Source organism: Salmo salar, chromosome ssa04 (genome assembly GCF_905237065.1).
Source record: "Salmo salar chromosome ssa04, Ssal_v3.1, whole genome shotgun sequence".
Lineage (NCBI taxonomy): Eukaryota > Metazoa > Chordata > Actinopteri > Salmoniformes > Salmonidae > Salmo > Salmo salar.
The window spans coordinates 49,366,331-49,372,843 of NC_059445.1; the positions used below are offsets into that span (position 1 = coordinate 49,366,331).

Here is a 6,513-nt window from a genome sequence, read left to right on the forward strand (position 1 = left end):
CGCAACCAACCTCCTGTGATGAACTAAGAAATACTGAATAGCCATAGTTTGGATCATAATTTAAAGATTTCAGTACAAAGGAAAATCCACTAGAACCATTAGGATCCTGGTGGTGCAGCATACTAAGTAGCCTACATGGCTTGAATATGGGAAGTTGCAGGTTAAAATCTACTTGATTTGAACAATACCCTAAAAAAATATAAGTATGTAAAAAAATTGAAATGCCATTTCTTTAAAAGTTTGGCAACTTCATATAATAATGTGACATTACATATCAATATTAGCAGAACATTGTAGCAATGTTTTCAGAACTACTTCCATTATCGTTGTTATTAGAACAATTCTGGTTCAACATGTCATAACCTTACAGAAATGGAAAAAAATGTTTTTAGTTTGTTGTTATGTGCGTTTTGAATAACATATCCACCAACATTAGCATAACATTCCTGTAATGTTTCCTTAGAACCACTCCTATTGCTCTCAAATTCTGTTGCGGCAGTGTGTTCTAAGAACCTTACGGGAACACATTGTGTTATTACGTTCTCTGGCAGCCTAATGAGAACCTTGGGGGAATGTTTTGTGGTAGTTTGTACAGATGTTGTGAACAACATTTTACTGAATGATAGGAAAACATTCCAATTATATTTATTTTCTAACACTGACTTAGAAAAAAAGTTTTTTGTGATAAAAAACTTGACTAATGTAAATATTCTAGTCTAAAACAGAGTTTTGAACCTCAGTGCGTTACAACGAGTAAAGGAAGGTTGGATTTGGCTAACAATTATGTCAACAAATCAAGCCCCTTTTTGTCAAGCTCCACGTGCAAATCGCCCCTCCGCTCATGCAATACATGCTTCCAGCAGGATTCACAACCAACAACTATGGTTTGCATGCTCTGCCGAAGGACCCTATCATCATGCGGAATAGATGGTTGGAGTTCGTTGCTCCCCAGTGTTGGGGAGTATACAGGTAGCTAGACCATAGACTGCTGGTTATGTATCTGGTTATGTATATTTTGATAAGCATTATCACTATCATTGCTAACATAGCTGACGTATGCTGCCAACTAGATAGCTAGCTAACTTTAGCCTACCTCAATACAATTTGGATTTGGCTTGGAAACACAATAACAATTCAAAAGAAGGCAAATCATTTGTAGGAAACAGCTTGACTTTAGATGCAGTATAACTTTAGCCAGCCATCTAAGATTGAGGGAACCACTGTATATTAGCCAGCTAACATTAGCATTGCTAACTATTTTTGACAAATTTTGCTAGTATCAGTAATGGCAACATTGACATCTCTCTAAAGTAAATGTGATGACATCATAATATGACAAAGTTGTTTCCTGCTAATGATTTGCCTACTGATTTGCCTACTTTGGAGGCTAGTGACAAAACAGTCACTAGCCTCCAAAGTGCAACCCATGTCTAGGGCACAAATACATATTGGATGCAGCTATGGTGGTACTAGCTAACTCATGTCTAACTACAACAGTGTACTAACTAGCACCAACAAACCCAAACATATCCAGGGCAATAGCAAAACATGTCGCAGTTGGTTGCAGGGAGTCACTGGCCTGAATCTAATCCAATCTGGAGCCAGTCAGTCTACATCTGTGAAGCATAGAATTAGCTTCCAAATGAGATTATGTTATTTCTTGAGCTATGTTTATAATTGAGGGATGATGACAGTCATTGACCCTGTTTTTCTGTTAGACAAAGTGCACAGTTGGGTGCCAGACTAATCCCCTGGTCATGAATGGATGCCGGGACCTACCAGAACGAGAAAAGGTGGGTATCATGTCCAGCAATGGGATTGCAATGGTTTAGCGACCTCCAGAAATATTTGTATTCACTGGTCACTTGTTGTTTTGACAGCTTGTCAGGCAGACCTCAGAATAAAAGTGTGTAGCGTGACACAAGTACCCTTGTGACACCTGCATTGTTGCCAGTCTCCCTCAACCTCTATGAAAAGGACACACCATCATGAGGTCTCTGATAAAAATCAAATCAAATGTTATTGGTCACATACACATTGTTAGCAGATGTTAATGCGAGTGTAGCAAAATGCTTGTGCTTCTAGTTCCGACTGTGCAGTAATATCTAACAAGTAATCTAACAATTCCCAACAACTACCTAATACACACAAATCTAAAGGGGTGAATGAGAATATGTACATATAAGTATATGGATCAGCGATGGCCGAGCGGCATAGGCAAGGTGCAGTAGATGGTATATACAGTATATACATGTGATATAAGTCATGTAAGATATGTAAATATTATTTAAGTGGCATTATTTAAAGTGGCATTGTTTAAAGTGACTAGTGATCCATTTATTAAAGTGACTAGTGATTGGGTCTCAGTGTAGGCAGCAGCCTCTCTGAGTTAGTGATGGCTGTTTAGCAGTCTGATGGCCTTGAGATAGAAGCTGTTTTTCTCAATCTCTCGGTCCCAGCTTTGATGCACCTGTACTGACCTCGCCTTCTGGATGATAGCAGTGTGAACAGGCAGTGGCTCGGGTGGTTGTTGTCCTTGATGATCTTTTTGGCCTTCCTGTGACATCGGGTGGTGTAGGTGTCCTGGAGGGCAGGTCATTTGCCCCCGGTGATGCGTTGTGCAGACCGCACCACCTTCTGGAGAGCCTTGCGGTTGTGGGCGGTGCAGTTGCAGTACCAGGCTGTGATACAGCCTGACAGGATGCTCTCGATTGTTTGTCAGAGTTTTGGGTGACAAGCTACATTTCTTCAGCCTCCTGAGGTTGAAGAGGCGCTGTTGTGCCTTCTTCACCACTCTGTCTGTGTGGGTGGACCATTTCAGTTTGTCTGTGATGTGTACGCCCAGGAACTTAAAACTTTCCACCTTCTCCATAGTGACCCAAGTTATTGCCTTGATGACACAGATGGCTTCATCAACAACAACAGGTAATGTGTGATGTGAAAAGTTGTATTAAAAAATACCCGTATTGATAAAAAAATAGGCTAACATTATTTGTTGCTTATTTTCTATTTCTTAGATGCATATAATGTCTAGGGCGTAACCTAGCCTGGTGGATTCAGCCTGATCGCTGTCTTCACCATTCTATTTCACTTCTGAAGTGAAATAGAAAGGTGAATGCAGTGTTCAGGTTGTTTCCACCATGCTAATCATAACCATCATTGATAATGTAATCAGTGCTCTGTGTATGTGTGTGTGTGTGTGCACGCCTATGTGTGTGTGTGTGTGTGTGATCGACCAGTATCTCTGATGAGGGACCAGGAGCTGATTTACGCGGCTATGCCCATCAATGGGGCTCTGGCAAGGACCTCACCTCTTGCCTGCTCACTCGATGAGGAGAACAGAATTAGGTAGGTTCAGTCTGACCTGTTCAAACTTCAGCATAGTACTCTGTTTGTGTGTCAGATATCACCTATCCTAACTGCCATTCGTAATAGAACAGTGTCTATGTGTGTTTGTGTTCACAGAAACATGTATGGAGCCAGTTCATGGAGACTTGCAAGATGATGTGATGAAGTCCAGACTGGCAGACAAGCTTGATACTGATGTCTCTGAATAGAGAGAGACCTGGCACTCGGCATAAACATTTTACTCAACACAACTTTTACATGTGTTGTCTTTTTTTATTATTGAATTGAATGGTACCAGTCAATATGGGGAGGGAGAACCCTGTTGTATTCTGCACCAGGATCAGGGAACTCCTGTTGTATACTGTCCTGATCCTGGTGCAGAATACAACACAGGAAGGTATGACCACTCTGACATGTTTGCCAAAGTAGCCACATTACCACCAGATAAAATGTTGATAGGCACAGTATCTGTATCGACTGGGAATAACAATGAAAGATGAAATGTGTACAATATATTAGCAAAACACTGCTTCTTTTTTATTTACTTGGACTACATTTGAAGTTATCATAGCACTTATTTTAGAATATCTACCTAAATTCAGCAATTGCATTCTTGTCATATTACTCTGTAGGCTACTGACCTACTCAAAGCTTCCTTCGACATCTCACTATACATCAATCAAATGTATTTATATTTTATTTATTTGATGTCACAAAGTGCTGTACAGAAACCCAGCCTAAAACCCCAAACACCAAGCAATGCAGGTGTAGAAGCACAGTGTAACTTGTAGTTATTGAACTCAACCTGTAGGAGGAAACACCCACATCAAACCACAAGTCACACTGCTTTGCTTTATCTTGGCCAGGTCGCAGTTGTAAATGAGAACTTGTTCTCAACTAGCCTACCTGGTTAAATAAAGGTGAGAAAAAAAAAAAAAATTTGCTGAAGATTTTTTTGCTTCTTTTTTTCTTCTTTTTAAGAATGTTTAGGGAATGTTGTTGGATCAATCATGACATAACATAACACTGTAACTTTATAAGAGTATTTAGGGGAATGTTCCCTACTTGTTGTTATATGTGTTTTTAATAACATCTCCATCAACATTATCAGAACATTCCCATAATGTTTTCTCAGAACCATTTTGATTGCTGTCACATTTTGTTGTTGCTGTATGTACTAAAAACATTACTGGTACACTGTGGTTTTACTTTACCTGGAAACCTAATGAGAACGTTTGGAGAATGCTCTGTGGTGGTTGTTACATATGTTGTGCACAACATTTTAGTGAACGTTAAGAGAACATTCTAAGGATACCTTATCTGAAGAAAAAAATGTTATTAAAAATATTATTTTGGGATGATATCATCCTAATGTTAGATAAAACCCCAACTAGAACTTAATGGGAATCTTAGCTAATGTTCTGGGAATGTTCTCGGTTTGCTGGGAGGTGTGTAAAACATGTTATTTTAGCAGGCTTTACCAAGCACTCGCTTTCTCTCCCTCTCTTTCTTTCTCATGCCAATAAAACAAACAATGATTTGACAGAGTGCAGCGGAGTATCCCCAGTTGAAATTCAAGAGGTAGATGCTAAATACCAATGTGCTTGACTGTGTGCCCCTTGATTAGCTCTACTTTAGACAAGCCAGCTTTGATTGTGTCAAGATAGTCTTTCGGGGAGGATTACTTTGAGTACACCCCTGAACTACATTGACATACTGAGGATTTCAAGTATGTCAGGAAGAAAAGCATTAATTGGCATAGAAGTACAGATAGAAGTGATTCAAGAGTTTACTCCATGAGCTACTTTTGCAGGTGCTGTGGAAACTTTCAGAATGATGCCAAATTGAATAAGACCGAGATGAGTGAATATACATTGTTAAAATTAAGTGCTTTGTTACACCAAAACTATTGGCAATTGAGCTGCCACCAATGTGAAGGGGACGAAACCTTAACTTGGAGTATTGAAACACATCCTCCTGATATGTTTTGAAACATTACATAGTGTGTTGTAACACCATTTAATCAAGTGTTGTGCAACACCTTGCCAGGAACTGGGAGCACTACCAGAAAAGGTTGAAAACACACGTTTGGAGTTTTGAGTTCTGTGTAGTGCATAATTAGTTCCCTTCTCTTTTGGTGCCGTTTCCTCCCTATAAAGCTTCTAAACACTATTATGGTGTTTCAAATCCTGCAGAATTAGATACATTCTTTTGGTGTATTTTAATGTTGAACATTGATTTATGTATCTGATTATTTGCAAGTTTAATACATTTTGGGAGGCATTGTTGAGCACAGGGCTCAATCCACCAGCAGTTTATTTTTTATTTTATTTTATTTCACCTTTATTTAACCAGGTAGGCCAGTTGAGAACAAGTTCTCATTTACAACTGCAACCTGGCCAAGATAAAGCAAAGCAGTGTGACACAAACAACAACACAGAGTTACACATGGAATAAACAAACGTACAGTCAATAACACAATAGAAAAAAAGTCTATATACAGTGTGTGCATATGGCGTGAGGCGGTAAGGCAATAAATAGGCCATAGTAATGAAGTAATTACAATTTAGCAAATTAACACTGGAGTGATAGATGTGCAGTTGATGATGTGCAAGTAGAAATACTGGTGTGCAAAAGTTAAAAACAATATGGGGATGAGGTAGGTAGATTGGATGGGCTATTTACAGATGGGCTGTGTACAGCTGCAGCGATCGGTTAGCTGCTCAGATAGCTGATGTTTAAAGTCAGTTAGGGAGATATAAGTCTCCAACTTCAGTGATTTTTGCAATTCGTTCCAGTCATTGGCAGCAGAGAACTGGAAGGAAAGTCGGCCAAAGGAGGTGTTGGCTTTGGGGATGACCAGTGAAATATATCTGCTGGAGTGCGTGCTATGGGTGGGTGTTGTTATCGTGACCAGTGAGCTGAGATAAGGCGGAGCTTTACCTAGCAAAGACTTACAGATGACCTGGAGCCAGTGGGTCTGGCGACGAATATGTAGCGAGGGCCAGCCGACGAGAGCATATAGGTCGCAGCGGTGGGTGGTATATGGGGCTTTGGTGACAAAACGGATGGCACTGTGATAGACTGCATCCAGTTTGCTGAGTAGAGTGTTGGAGGCTATTTTGTAAATGACATGGCCGAAGTCAAGGATCGGTAGGGTAGTCA

At 39.9% G+C, this 6,513-nt stretch overlaps 1 long non-coding RNA gene across 1 annotated transcript; it reads left to right on the forward strand.

Annotated features, from left to right (window-relative positions):
• Positions 1-653: 653 nt before the first annotated feature.
• On the forward strand, positions 654-3,599 carry LOC123742579 (uncharacterized). Its single transcript, XR_006769735.1, has 4 exons — positions 654-969; positions 1,719-1,793; positions 2,875-3,348; positions 3,466-3,599. It is a non-coding gene; the product is annotated as an uncharacterized lncRNA (long non-coding RNA).
• The last annotated feature ends 2,914 nt before the right edge of the window (positions 3,600-6,513 follow it).